This window comes from Oncorhynchus masou, chromosome 15, assembly GCF_036934945.1.
Source record: "Oncorhynchus masou masou isolate Uvic2021 chromosome 15, UVic_Omas_1.1, whole genome shotgun sequence".
NCBI lineage: Eukaryota > Metazoa > Chordata > Actinopteri > Salmoniformes > Salmonidae > Oncorhynchus > Oncorhynchus masou.
In genome coordinates, this window is record NC_088226.1 from 30,265,590 (window position 1) to 30,279,530 (window position 13,941).

Genomic DNA, 13,941 nt, shown 5'->3' on the forward strand with positions numbered 1-13,941 from the left:
CTGTCAATGTCACCTCCAGCGCTCCATATGAATTGGATACAGTTGAACAATAAATTATGACCATGAAAATATATTCATTGTAAACCATTAATGTATTGCTCTGATACACGCATCATAGTTCATATTATCATACAGTACAATGTTGTGGAATTCTTTACATATGTGATCCAAAATAGCAAAAGAAACATCCAGCCAGGGCAAAAGAGGGGAAGTATTGGAGTCATAGTGCCCTCGTTACCAAATAGCTTTGTATCTCATAAAAAAGTGTTAAGTAAGATGTTTATCAATCAGATTTTAAACCTGTCCCGTCCCAAGTTGGTTTTTCTCCTGCCTGGACTGTTGCTTGCTGCTGGTGAGGCTCTTTGAGGTGGGGGATAGGACCACCACGACCCCACTGCAAGCAGTGTGTGTGTGCATGTTTATGGTTCTCGTCATCACTTCTTCTCTAGCCTGAGAGATGGACATAAAAATGATAAAAACTTTAAGTGCTTATGAAATGGGTCAATCAGAACATTATGCCCACTCCAAGATCAACCCCTTCCTTTCCCCTACCCCTAGACCTTGTCTTGGTCCTGAATTTACATCACAATTTAGTCAGATCTGGACTGGAACAAACTCCTGCATTGTGGGGGTCTCATCTGCCCAATTTCTGAGGTTACTGCTGTGCTGTCTCTATGTTACTGAGGTTCCATCATGGTATGGCAGTGATGGCACTGTTGTGGAAATTCCCAACCTCTGACTCAAATATTTCACACTTGAACTCGATGGGAAGTTTGATCTCAAACATGCCATCATCCAGAGTGGTGTGAGAGCCTGTGCCAAGCCCTTGTGCTAGGGAACAGAACACAGAATATTATTGGTCAAACAGAAAAACAGGATATGATGACATAGTGAAATCACTGAGAATGGTGTGATGCTGATGTGGGTCTACAGTAGGCTACCTTCCTCCACTGAACACTTGTCACATACAAATCATCATTTTGATCAGTTGGTTTTCCCATTTTACCTGTTTCAGAATGTGATAGACAGTGTGTAGATGTAGTGTAGTACTCCATTGAAAATTCACAGTCCAGCATTTTACATTGGGTCAGATCAATGTCAGGATTGTCCTTAGCAGAGACCGTCTCTTGAATGGTGAACTCCACAAAGTAGGACGGACACTCAACCCACTGTGAAGATGACAGCAAAGTGATTTTAACTTGAAATAGTTGTCACAACATCAAGTTTTGTGAGCAAGAGTCACATCTATTTCCTTAAAATGTTTTTATGATTTTTGGTTGCACCTCATCTCATGCTGGTTAAGTGCCTCCTACTCCTCTCCAAGACAATAGCAAAGTAACATTTTATTTCAATAGCAAAATTGTCATATTTGCCATACAACATAGAATGAACTCACCAACCTGCATGCTGGCTCCTGTTAGGTTGAGGAGAGTGTAGTAGTTGGTAAGGCGACTCTCTGTTGTATGTCTGGAGGGACAGATTGGCCGTCTCCGCTATGATGGGGTCATCCAGGCACCCTACTGTTGGACAGTCTGGACATGTGTCGACGATGACCGTGGCAAGCACTGGACACAAGGTATGGGCTCATTACTATAGGTCATTACTACAGGTTAGTCAAACTAAAGCAACAATACACCAGTAGGTCATTCAGCTGAAGGGGTTTTGTGGTTACAGTACATACGGTATATTTTTCCTGACATATTGACCTGACCAGGAAGAACGAAACCCTACTAGCCAGACTACCTTGTTGGATGGTACATTTTATTGCTGCGGAGTTCCACACTTTTCCCAACGTACAGTAGATAGATGCCATACACTGCCCATACACCTGTTTAGTGGTAAGAGAGTTTCATTCAAAAATCATACTCCCTACACCCTGTAAGCCAACCTGGACTCCGGGGTAGACGTAACATAGTGAATGAAAAAGCCGGGACACTCAAATATGTTACATTTGATATGCTATTTCTTAATTTGCAAATGTCCGTCATCCATTTTGTATGATAGGTTACGAATTACATTTGCTGTGGCTAGCGTTAGGTGCTTAACGTTAGCTAGGTGTCTAAAGTTAGCTAGCCTAAGGGTTCAGCTTAAGGTTACGGTCAAGGTTACAGTCAAGGTTAGGTTCAAGGGTTAGGGGAAGGGTTAGCTAACATGCTAAGTAACTAAAAAGTAGTAAGTAGTTGCTAAAGTTGTCCGTGATGAGACTCCAACACGCAACCTTTGTGTTGCTAGATGTTCGCCCGACCAACCACGCTCCTTTTGTTTTAGCCTTAAGTAACCTCTATCTAACCATACCAAACATAACATATGGGTTGGAGGAGATGGCTGCCGTTTTACTCGCTCCTAACCAGTTGTGCTATTTTGTGTGTTTTTTCGCGTTGTTTGTAACTTATTTTGTATATAATGTTTCTGCCACCGTCTCTTATGACCGAAAATAACTTCTGCATATCAGAACAGGCAAAGCGACAATACCGGACTAAGATTGAATCCTCTACACTGGCTCCAACGCTCGTCGGATGTGGCAGGTCTTGCAAACTATTATGGACTACAAAGGGAAGCCCAGCCGTGAGCTGCCTAGTGACATGAGCATACCAGATGAGCTAAATTACTTATATGCTCGCTTCGAGGCAAACACTGAAGCATGCATGAGAGCACCAGCTGTTCCCGACGACTGTGTGATCACGCTCTCTATAGACCTTTAAACAGGCCGAAGGGCCAGACGGATTACCAAGATGTGTACTCTGAGCATGCGCTGACAACTGGCAAGTGTCTTCACTGACATTTTCAACCTGTCCCTGACTGAGTCTGTAATACCAACATGTTTCAAGCAGAACACCATAGTCCCTGTGCCCAAGAACACAAAGGTAACCTACCTAAATTACTACCGACACGTAGCACTCGCGTCTGTAGCCATGAAGTGCTTTGAAAGTTTGGTCATGGCTCACATCAACAGCATCATCCCAGAAACCTTTGATCCTCTCCAATTCGCATACCACCCCAACAGATCCACAGATAACACAATCTCTATTGCACTCCACACTGCCCTTTCCCACCTGGAAAAAAGGAACACCTACGTCAGAATGCTGTTCGTTGGCTACAGCTCAGCGTTCAAAACCATAGTGCCCTCAGAGCTCATCACTAAGCTGACCCTGGAACTAAACACTTCCCTCTGCAACTGGATCCTGGTCTTCCTGATGGGCCGCCCCCAGGTCGTAAGGGTAGGACAAAACCCATCTGCCACGAGGATCCTCAACCCTTGGGCTCATCAGGGGTGCGTGTTTAGTCCCCTCCTGTTCAGCCCTGTTCACCAATTACTGCATGGGTAAGCACGACCCCAGCACCATTATTACGTTTGCCAATGACACGGGAGGTCAGAGACCTGGCAGTGTGGTGCCAGGACAACAACTTCTCCATCAACATGAACAAGACAAAGGAGATGACCGTGGACTATAGGAAAAGGAGGGTGAGCATGCCCCCATTCTCATCAACGGGGCTGTAGTGGAGCAGGTTGAGAGCTTCAAGTTCCTTGGTGTCCACATCACCAACATACTATCATGGTCCAAACACACCAATACAGTCGTGAAGAGGGCACCACAACACCTATTCACCCTCAGGAGACTGAGAATATCCTCAAAAAGTTCTACAAGTCTAGATCCAAAAGGCTTCTTAACAGCTTCTACCCCCAAGCCATAAGACTGCTCAACAGCTAATCAAATGGCTACCCGGACTATTTGCATTGCCCCCCCCACACACTTTCTTTTTACGATGCTGCTACTCGCTGTTTATTATCTATGCATAGTCACTTTACCCCTACCAAGATGTACAGTACCAGTCAAAAGTTTGGACACACCTACTGAAGGTTTTTCTTTATTTTTACTATTTTCTACATTGTAGAATAATAGTGAAGACATCAGAACTATGAAATGACACATATGGAATCATGTAGTAACCAAAAAAAGTGTTAAACAAATCCAAATGCATTTTATATTTGAGATTCTTCAAGTAGCCACCCTTTGTCTTGATTACAGCTTTTCACACTCTTGGCAATCTTTTTTTCAAATCAAATCAAATTTTATTTGTCACATACACATGGTTAGCAGATGTTAATGCGAGTGTAGCGAAATGCTTGTGCTTCTAGTTCCGACAATGCAGTAATAACCAACAAGTAATCTAACTAACAATTCCTAAACTACTGTCTTATACACAGTGTAAGGGGATAAAGAATATGTACATAAGGATATATGAATGAGTGATGGTACAGAGCAGCATAGGCAAGATACAGTAGATGGTATCGAGTACAGTATATACATATGAGATGAGTATGTAAACAAAGTGGCATAGTTAAAGTGGCTAGTGATACATGTATTACATAAGGATGCAGTCGATGATATAGAGTACAGTATATACGTATGCATATGAGATGAATAATGTAGGGTAAGTAACATTATATAAGGTAGCATTGTTTAAAGTGGCTAGTGATATATTTACATCATTTCCCATCAATTCCCATTATTAAAGTGGCTGGAGTTGAGTCAGTGTCAGTGTGTTGGCAGCAGCCACTCAATGTTAGTGGTGGCTGTTTAACAGTCTGATGGCCTTGAGATAGAAGCTGTTTTTCAGTCTCTCGGTCCCAGCTTTGATGCACCTGTACTGACCTCGCCTTCTGGATGATAGCGGGATGAACAGGCAGTGGCTCGGGTGGTTGATGTCCTTGATGATCTTTATGGCCTTCCTGTAACATTGGGTGGTGTAGGTGTCCTGGAGGGCAGGTAGTTTGCCCCGGTGATGCATTGTGCAGACCTCACTACCCTCTGGAGAGCCTTACGGTTGAGGGCGGAGCAGTTGCCGTACCAGGCGGTGATACAGCCCGCCAGGATGCTCTCGATTGTGCATCTGTAGAAGTTTGTGAGTGCTTTTGGTGACAAGCCGAATTTCTTCAGCCTCCTGAGGTTGAAGAGGCGCTGCTGCGCCTTCTTCACGATGCTGTCTGTGTGAGTGGACCAATTCAGTTTGTCTGTAATGTGTATGCCGAGGAACTTAAAACTTGCTACTCTCTCCACTACTGTTTCATCGATGTGGATAGGGTGGTGTTCCCTCTGCTGTTTCCTGAAGTCCACAATCATCTCCTTAGTTTTGTTGACGTTGAGTGTGAGGTTATTTTCCTGACACCACACTCCGAGGGCCCTCACCTCCTCCCTGTAGGCCGTCTCGTCGTTGTTGGTAATCAAGCCTACCACTGTTGTGTCGTCCGCAAACTTGATGATTGAGTTGGAGGCGTGCGTGGCCACGCAGTCGTGGGTGAACAGGGAGTACAGGAGAGGGCTCAGAATGCACCCTTGTGGGGCCCCAGTGTTGAGGATCAGCGGGGAGGAGATGTTGTTACCTACCCTCACCACCTGGGGGCGGCCCGTCAGGAAGTCCAGTACCCAGTTGCACAGGGCAGGGTCGAGACCCAGGGTCTCGAGCTTGATGACGAGCTTGGAGGGTACTATGGTGTTGAATGCCGAGCTGTAGTCGATGAACAGCACTCTCACATAGGTATTCCTCTTGTCCAGATGGGTTAGGGCAGTGTGCAGTGTGGTTGAGATTGCATCGTCTGTGGACCTATTTGGGCGGTAAGCAAATTGGAGTGGGTCTAGGGTGTCAGGTAGGGTGGAGGTGATATGGTCCTTGACTAGTCTCTCAAAGCACTTCATGATGACGGAAGTGAGTGCTACGGGGCGGTAGTCGTTTAGCTCAGTTACTTTAGCTTTCTTGGGAACAGGAACAATGGTGGCCCTCTTGAAGCATGTGGGAACAGCAGACTGGTATAGGGATTGATTGAATATGTCCGTAAACACACCAGCCAGCTGGTCTGCGCATGCTCTGGGGGCGCGGCTGGGGATGCCGTCTGGGCCTGCAGCCTTGCGAGGGTTAACACGTTTAAATGTTTTACTCACCTCGGCTGCAGTGAAGGAGAGACCGCATGTTTCCGTTGCAGGCCGTGTCAGTGGCACTGTACTGTCCTCAAAGTGGGCAAAAAAAGTTATTTAGTCTGCCTGGGAGCAAGACATCCTGGTCTGTGACTGGGCTGGATTTCTTCCTGTAGTCCGTGATTGACTGTAGACCCTGCCACATGCCTCTTGTGTCTGAGCCGTTGAATTGAGATTCTACTTTGTCTCTGTACTGACGCTTAGCTTGTTTGATAGCCTTACGGAGGGAATAGCTGCACTGTTTGTATTCAGTCATGTTACCAGACACCTTGCCCTGATTGAAAGCAGTGGTTCGCGCTTTCAGTTTCACGCGAATGCTGCCATCAATCCACGGTTTCTGGTTAGGGAATGTTTTAATCATTTCTATGGGAACAACATTTTCAATGCACGTTCTAATGAACTCGCACACCGAATCGGCGTATTCGTCAATGTTGTTATCTGACACAATACGAAACATGTCCCAGTCCACGTGATGGAAGCAGTCTTGGAGTGTGGAGTCAGCTTGGTCGGACCAGCATTGGACAGACCTCAGCGTGGGAGCTTCTTTTTTAAGTTTTTGTCTGTAGGCAGGTAATTTCTTTCCTTATTTATGTTTTTGAGCAAATCAGTTGTGTTGTGACAAGCTAGGAGTGGTATACAGAAGATAGCCCTATTTGGTAAATGACCAAGTCCATATTATGGCAAGAACAGCTCAAATAAGCAAAGAGAAATTACAGTCCATCATTGCTTTAAGACCTGAAGGTCAGTCAATCTGGAAAATGTCAAGAACTTTGAAAGTTTCTTCAAGTGCAGTTGCAAAGACCATCAAGCGCTTTGATGAAACTGGCTCTCATTCAGAACGCCACAGGAAAGGAAGACCCAGAGTTACCACTGCTGCAGAGGATAACTTCATTAAAAGTTAACAGCACATCAGATTGCAGCCCCAAATAAATGCTTCACAGAGTTCAAGTAACAGACACATCTCAACATCAAGTGTTCAGAGGAGACTGCATAAATCAGCCCTTCATGGTTGAATTGCTGCAAAGAAACCACTACTAAAGGACACCAATAAGAAGAAGAGACGTGCTTGGGCCAAGAGATGAACAGATTATCTCTGCATGTGTGGTTCCCACCGTGAAGCATGGAGGAGGAGGTGCGATGGTGTGGGGGTTCTTTGCTGGTGACACTGTCTGTGATTTATTCCAAATTCAAGGCGCACTTAACCAGCATGGCTACCACAGCATTCTGCAGCGATACGTCATTCCATCCGGTTTGTGCTTAGTGGGACTGTAATTTGTTTTTCAACAGGACAATGACACCTCCAGGCTGTGTAAGGGCTATTTGACCGAGAAGGAGAGTGATGGAGTGCTGCATCAGATGATCTGGCCTCCGCAATCACCCAACCTCAACCCAATTGAGATGGTTTGGGATGAGTTGGGCCACAGAGTGAAGAAAAAGCAGCCAAGCAAAAACCCTTGAATGAGTAAGTGTGTCCAAACTTTTGACTGGTCTCATACATATTACCGCAATTACCTTGACTAACCTGTAACCCCACACATTGACTCGGTAACGGTACCCCTTGTATAAAGCCTTGTTATTGTCTACACCTAAAGTCTACGACACCTGTTGTATTTGTTGCATGTGACAGATAACATTTGTGATACTAATTTGAGTGTCCCGGATTTTTATTTACTATATTACGTCTAGTCTATGAGACCCCTACATGCTATACTTCTTATTGGTATGTCAGCTACATCCTTCACTTCACATTTCTTACATGGCTTCCTGCTGATCACTTGACATTTTGTCTCCAGCATATCTATGGTTAAATATCATCTCTCCTTCCTGGGGCAAGAGGTGGAGGTAGGGAGGGAGGTAGTCCAGTAAATGGGTAGAAAGCCAAATATGCATGCAATAGCAATTTGACAGCTTTGCCTGTTCACTTGACTTAAATGAGGAAGACTTTACTCTCATAATTGACTAATGTACGTATTTACTGTAGGCTGGTAGTGGAGGATTTCTCAACACTTCAAAACTTACCTCTCTTGGGCACGAGAGGGAATTTCCACAAGAGAATCCTTTACTGATAGAGTAAAGGATATGCTGTTGTGCTTTGTAAAAACATAAATTATCCAACTATTGTACCTTTACTCTCCTCTATCTGTTCTGTAGTTTGTGCTCAAAAGAAAGGAAAATAAAAACTCTTGTATTGACCCTGACACTCAATCAGCGAAGAACCCAAATAACTAGAAAAAAACAATAACCTTGAAACAGGAAGAAAAGAACAGTTCAATACAGTAGTTGATTAGCCTCACCCCTGTCTGCTGGCTGACAGAGTCAATTACTCAGAGCATGCGCAGACCAGCTGGCTGGTGTGTTTACGGATATATTCAATCGCTCCCTATCCCAGTCTGTTGTCCCCACATGCATCCCCACCATTGTTTCTGTACCCAAGGTGGCAAAGATAACTGCACTAAGTGACTACCGCCCCGTAGCACTCACTTCTGTCATCATGAAGAGCTTTGAGAGAATCATATCACCTCCACCCTAGACCCACTTCAGTTTGCATATGCCCCAACAGGTCCACAAATGACGCAATCGCCATCACACTGCACACTGCCCTATCCCATCTGGACAAAAGGCTGCACCATTTAGATATTTGCCCTAGAACTACACAGCTGATTCAAATAATCAATTAATCATCAAGCTTTGATAATTTGAAATCAGCTGTGCTGTGTTAGGGCAAAAACCAAAATGTGCAGCCCTTAGAGTCCCGAGGACCGAGTTTGGGAAACGGTGGCCTATAGTATAGCGTCTATGGAGATACACATGCAGTAGCTGATGCAGCGTTTACCCAGCATTGTCAGAAAAGTACTGTGTGTCTTGAACTTTGTATCTTGGTCATGGTTTTAAAAAAAATGAGTCAACATGCACACGCTTGCACCACTCCAACCCAATTCGAGATACTGTAGCCATGTTAATGCGTTGCCTTATTCTAGGCTATAAAAGCAGTACTATCCTACAGTGCCTACAGAAAGTATTCATACCCCTTGACTTATTCTACATTTTGTTGTGTTACAGCCTGAATTCAAAATTGATTAAATATTTGTTTCTCACCCATCAACAAAAAAATAATACCACATTATGACAAAGTGAAAACATATTTTTAGACATTTTTGCTAATTGATTGAAAATTAAATACATAAATATCTAATTTGCATAAGTATTCACAAGTAACAGTCAGAATCAAAAGTAACAGTCAGTATCTGGTGTGACCACCAGCTGCATTAAGTACTGCAGTGCATCTCCTCTTCATAGACTGCACCAGCCAGTTCTTGCTGTGAGATGTTACCCCAATCTTCCACCAAGGCACGTGCAAGTTCCCGGACATTTCTGGGAGGAATGGCCCTAGCACTCACCCTCTGATCCAATAGTTCCCAGATGTGCTCAATGGGATTGAGATCCGGGCTCTTCGCTGGCCATAGCAGAGCACTGACATTCCTGTCTTGCAGAAAATCATGCACAGAACGAGCAGTATGGCTGGTGGCATTGTCATGCTGGATGGTCATGTCTGGATGAGCCTGCAGGAAGGGTACCACATGAGGGAGGAGGGTGTCTTCCCTGTAACGCACAGAGTTGAGATTGTCTGCAATGACAAAAAGCTCAGTCCGATGATGCTGTGACACACCGCCCCACACCATGACGGACCCTCCACCTCGATCCCACTCCAGAGTACAGGCCTCGGTGTAACGCTCATTCCTTCGACGATAAACGCAAATCCGACCATCACCCCTGTTGAGACCAAAACCCTGACTCGTCAGTGAAGAGCACTTTTTGCCAGTCCTGTCTGGTCCAGCGATGGTGGGTTTGTGCTCATAGGCGACATTGTTGCCGGTGATGTCTGGTGAGGACCTTCCTTACAACAGTCCTACAAACCCTCAGTCCAACCTCTCTCAGCCTATTGTAGACAGTCTGAGCACTGATGGAGGGATTGTGTGTTCCTGGTGTAACTTGGGCAGTTGTTGTTGCCATCCTGCACATGTCCCGCAGGTGTGATGTTCAGATGTACCAATCCTGTGCAGGTGTTGTTACACGTGGTCTGCCACTGCGTGGACGATCAGCTGTCCTTCCTGTCTCCCTGTAGCGCTGTCTTAGGCATCTCACAGTACGGACATTGCAATTTATTGCCCTGGCCACATCTGCAGTCCTCATGCCTCCTTGCAGCATGCCTAAGGCACGTTCATGCAGATGAGCAAGGACCCTGGGCATCTTTCTTTTGGTGTTTTTCAGAGTCAGGACACCAAAGAGGCCTTTCTACTAAGTTTTCATAACTGTGACTTTAATTGCCTACCGTCTGTAAGCTGTTAATCGTTTATGGTTCATTAAACAAACATGGGAAACAGTGTTTAAACCCTTTCCAATGGAGTTATTTGGATTTTCACAAATTATCTTTGAAAGACAGGGTCCTGAAAAGGGGACATTTCTTTTTTTTGTTGCTGATTTTATGTAAGGCATGCCTGTCACAGTTGATGGCCCTTGATAATGTCCTGATTTGAATATCTGGGGAATAATCCAATTTTCCCAAGCACACGAATCTCTCACCTGAACCGCCACCACCATTCTGTACAGTCCATTCTGTCTGGTCCAGTTTTCCACCAGTGCACCAGCAGCATGGGAGAAGTTTTGACGTGATCTCTCACCATGCTCACTCCACATGCACGGTGTCAGGACTCATGCAACACTCCTGCCGCTCGTACACAGGTTACTGGCTCGGACTCAGGCCTCAGTAGAAGTGGTGCAGGACAGGGCTGTAGTGAACACCATTACTTCAGTTGGTTAGGGGGGTGAAGCTCACACTATTCATGTCATATTATTCTTTCCATGCATATATGTAGATACCATCGGTAGTCACTATCGCCATAACTTTGAGAGAGGACAGACCAAAACAACAGTTTAATGCATTTATGACTCAGAAAATCCAAACAACTATTTACCGTATGACAAAATATTATCTTCCCAATTTTCTTTTTACAAAATTCCTCAGACAAATGTCAAAGAGCATACCAACACACTGTTAACACCATTTCCAAATTGGCTTATACTCCCTTATCATACTGGTGACCACAACTCAGAGTTATGGGGTCAGGTAGTTGGAGGGCTAACCCTTGGGGAGAAACCCCGACCATACAGCAGACCCAATCTAGTTAAATTTGTATTGAAACAAAAACAATTACAAAGCAACGAAAACCAACAATTTTTATCCACATGAGTGACATATGGTATCAAGGGCCATTGCGTACTGAACTGTTAGTTGTTGAAGAACAAGTTGTTGATGAACAATTTGAGATGTTACAATGTACAACTTCTCACCAGTGATACAGATCATTGTGTCTATCACAAAGATACATCCACCTTATCAGTTTGTGGTTTCCATCAAGGTGCCCTAACGAGTTTGGTCCGGCAACACAGTATGACCTTCTATGCAACCTCTGCGACATGGCTCTGAGGGCATCCGCCCTCGGGTTAACACGAAGCATGCTGTCCCTCACTCTGCGTCTCTGCACCCAGAGCCCTTAATTGTGATTGAACAGCCTCCGGTCCACGTTTGTCATTCCCAGCCACCAAGTCCTTAATCTTTTCATTCAGAGCCAAGTCTGACATGTCAGAATATAACGGTGCATGTGACAGATCGAAGTGTCTGGAAAAAAGAGTAACAATGGGCAGGGATGAGGTAATGCATATCATCATAGTCATTTTAAAGTGCTGTCTTGATTGTAGTCCTTCTAAATTGTTTGATTGGTAAGAAACTGGAAACCATGCATCTAAAGTCTGCTGTTTATAGCATTACTCCCAAGAACAACTGAACTTAGATGACGTTTGACTGTCAATCGAGACACATGTAGAAGATCTGCCATCTGAGACACACTGAAAGCACAGGACATCAGACACCTCAGTTGCTCTTGAGTGATGGCATAACAAGGTGCTCCTCTCCAAGTCCGAGGAGCCCGGTAACTGGAACTGTCTGTAACAGTAATACACTGTGTTTAGGCTACATAATGTATTGTGACAGCCCACCCCCCTCATTCCAAAAACACTTAAATTATAGTAACTGTCACAAATTGTGGCCAAGTAATGTTTTTATAATAGTGGATATTAAAGCCAAGACATAAATATAAATATTGACCAAGAACGAATAGAATGGGCAGCAGGAGAACGAAGAGTGAAAAAAACACAAAAAACAACAGTAAACCCAACCACACCCAACATTTATCAGCCCCCCCCCCCCTAGCACACTCAAGGCTCCTCTGCATGGTTTCCATTCTGCAAGAGAATAGAGACCATAGATGGGACTGCGATTCCTGTTCAAACAGTGCCATAGTACTAACGTTAACGTTCATGGTTTATGTCTGAAGTTGTTACTTCCTACATCGTAGGCTGAGATGAAATATTCATATTTCAAAGGGTATTCAAAAGTAATATCTGTGCTGTTGGAAAGCTGATATGTTGTAGATATTAGCAACATTTTTACAGGGTTGTCTTCGGTCAAATGAGCTTTGTGAGCTTTGTAAATGTTTTCATGCTAATCGCGAGCTAGCACTGCTAGGGCTAGGTAGCATTGAAATTATAGCCAGCCAGCCTGCCTGAAGCTTTATACCTTCAGTTGTTGTTTTGCCTAAAAATACCAAAACATGTTTACGTCAGTACTCCTTGATAAGTCAGCTTTATGTAACTAGCAGGGCTGTGAAAATATTACAAGACGGCGCCGTTCATTGTGACTATGGCCGGGGTGTGCGGCTAAGGAACGTTATCAAGCGAACTAGTAACTAATTTAGCAATCCAGCCATTTAAATACCAGCATTCATTACAACAAAATACACTGCTCACAAAAATAAAGAGAACACTAAAATAACACATCCTAGATCTGAATGAATGAAATATTCTTATTAAATACTTTTTTCTTTACATAGTTGAATGTGCTGACAACAAAATCACACAAAAATAATCAATGGAAATCAAATCGATCAACCCATGGAGGTCTGGATTTGGAGTCACACTCAAAATTAAATTGGAAAACCACACTACAGGCTGATCCAACTTTGATGTAATGTCCTTAAAACAAGTCAAAATGAGGCTCAGTAGTGTGTGTGGCCTCCACGTGCCTGTATTACCTCTCTACAATGCCTGGTCTTGCTCCTGATGAGGTGGCGGATGGTCTTCTGAGGGATCTTCTCCCAGACCTGGACTAAAGCATCCGCCAACTCCTGGAGAGTCTGTGGTGCAACGTGGCGTTGGTGGATGGAGACATGATGTGCTCAATTGGATTCAGGTCTGGGGAACGAGTGGGCCAGTCCATAGCATCAATGCCTTCCTCTTGCAGGAACTGCTGACACACTCCAGCCACATGAGGTCTAGCATTGTCTTGCATTAGGAGGAACCCAGGGCCAACCGCACCAGCATATGGTCTCACAAGGGGTCTGAGGATCTCATCTCGGTACCTAATGGCAGTCAAGCTACCTCTGGCGAGCACATGGAAAGCTGTGCGGCCCCCCAAAGAAATGCCACCCCACACCATGACTGACCCACTGCCAAACCGGTCATGCTGGAGGATGTTGCAGGCAGCAGAACGTTCTCCACGGCGTCTCCAGACTGTCACATGTGCTCAGTGTGAACCTGCTTTCATCTGTGAAGAGCACAGGGCGCCAGAGGCGAATTTGCCAATCTTGGTGTTCTCTGGCAAATGCCAAACGTCCTGCACGGTGTTGGGCTGTAGTAAGCACAACCCCCACCTGTGGACGTCGGGCCCTCATACCACCCTCATGGAGTCTGTTTCTGACCGTTTGAGCAGACACATGCACATTTGTGGCCTGCTGGAGGTCATTTTGCAGGGCTCTGGCAGTGCTCCTCCTGCTCCTCCTTGCACAAAGGCGGAGGTAGCGGTCCTGCTGCTGGGTTGTTGCCCTCCTACGGTCTCCTCCACATCTCCTGATGT

The 13,941-nt window shown here is 44.9% G+C and overlaps 1 pseudogene; it reads right to left on the minus strand.

Moving 5' to 3' along the window:
• Positions 1 to 691: 691 nt before the first annotated feature.
• On the minus strand, positions 692 to 10,654 carry LOC135555187 (fetuin-B-like; annotated as a pseudogene).
• Positions 10,655 to 13,941: the final 3,287 nt, after the last annotated feature.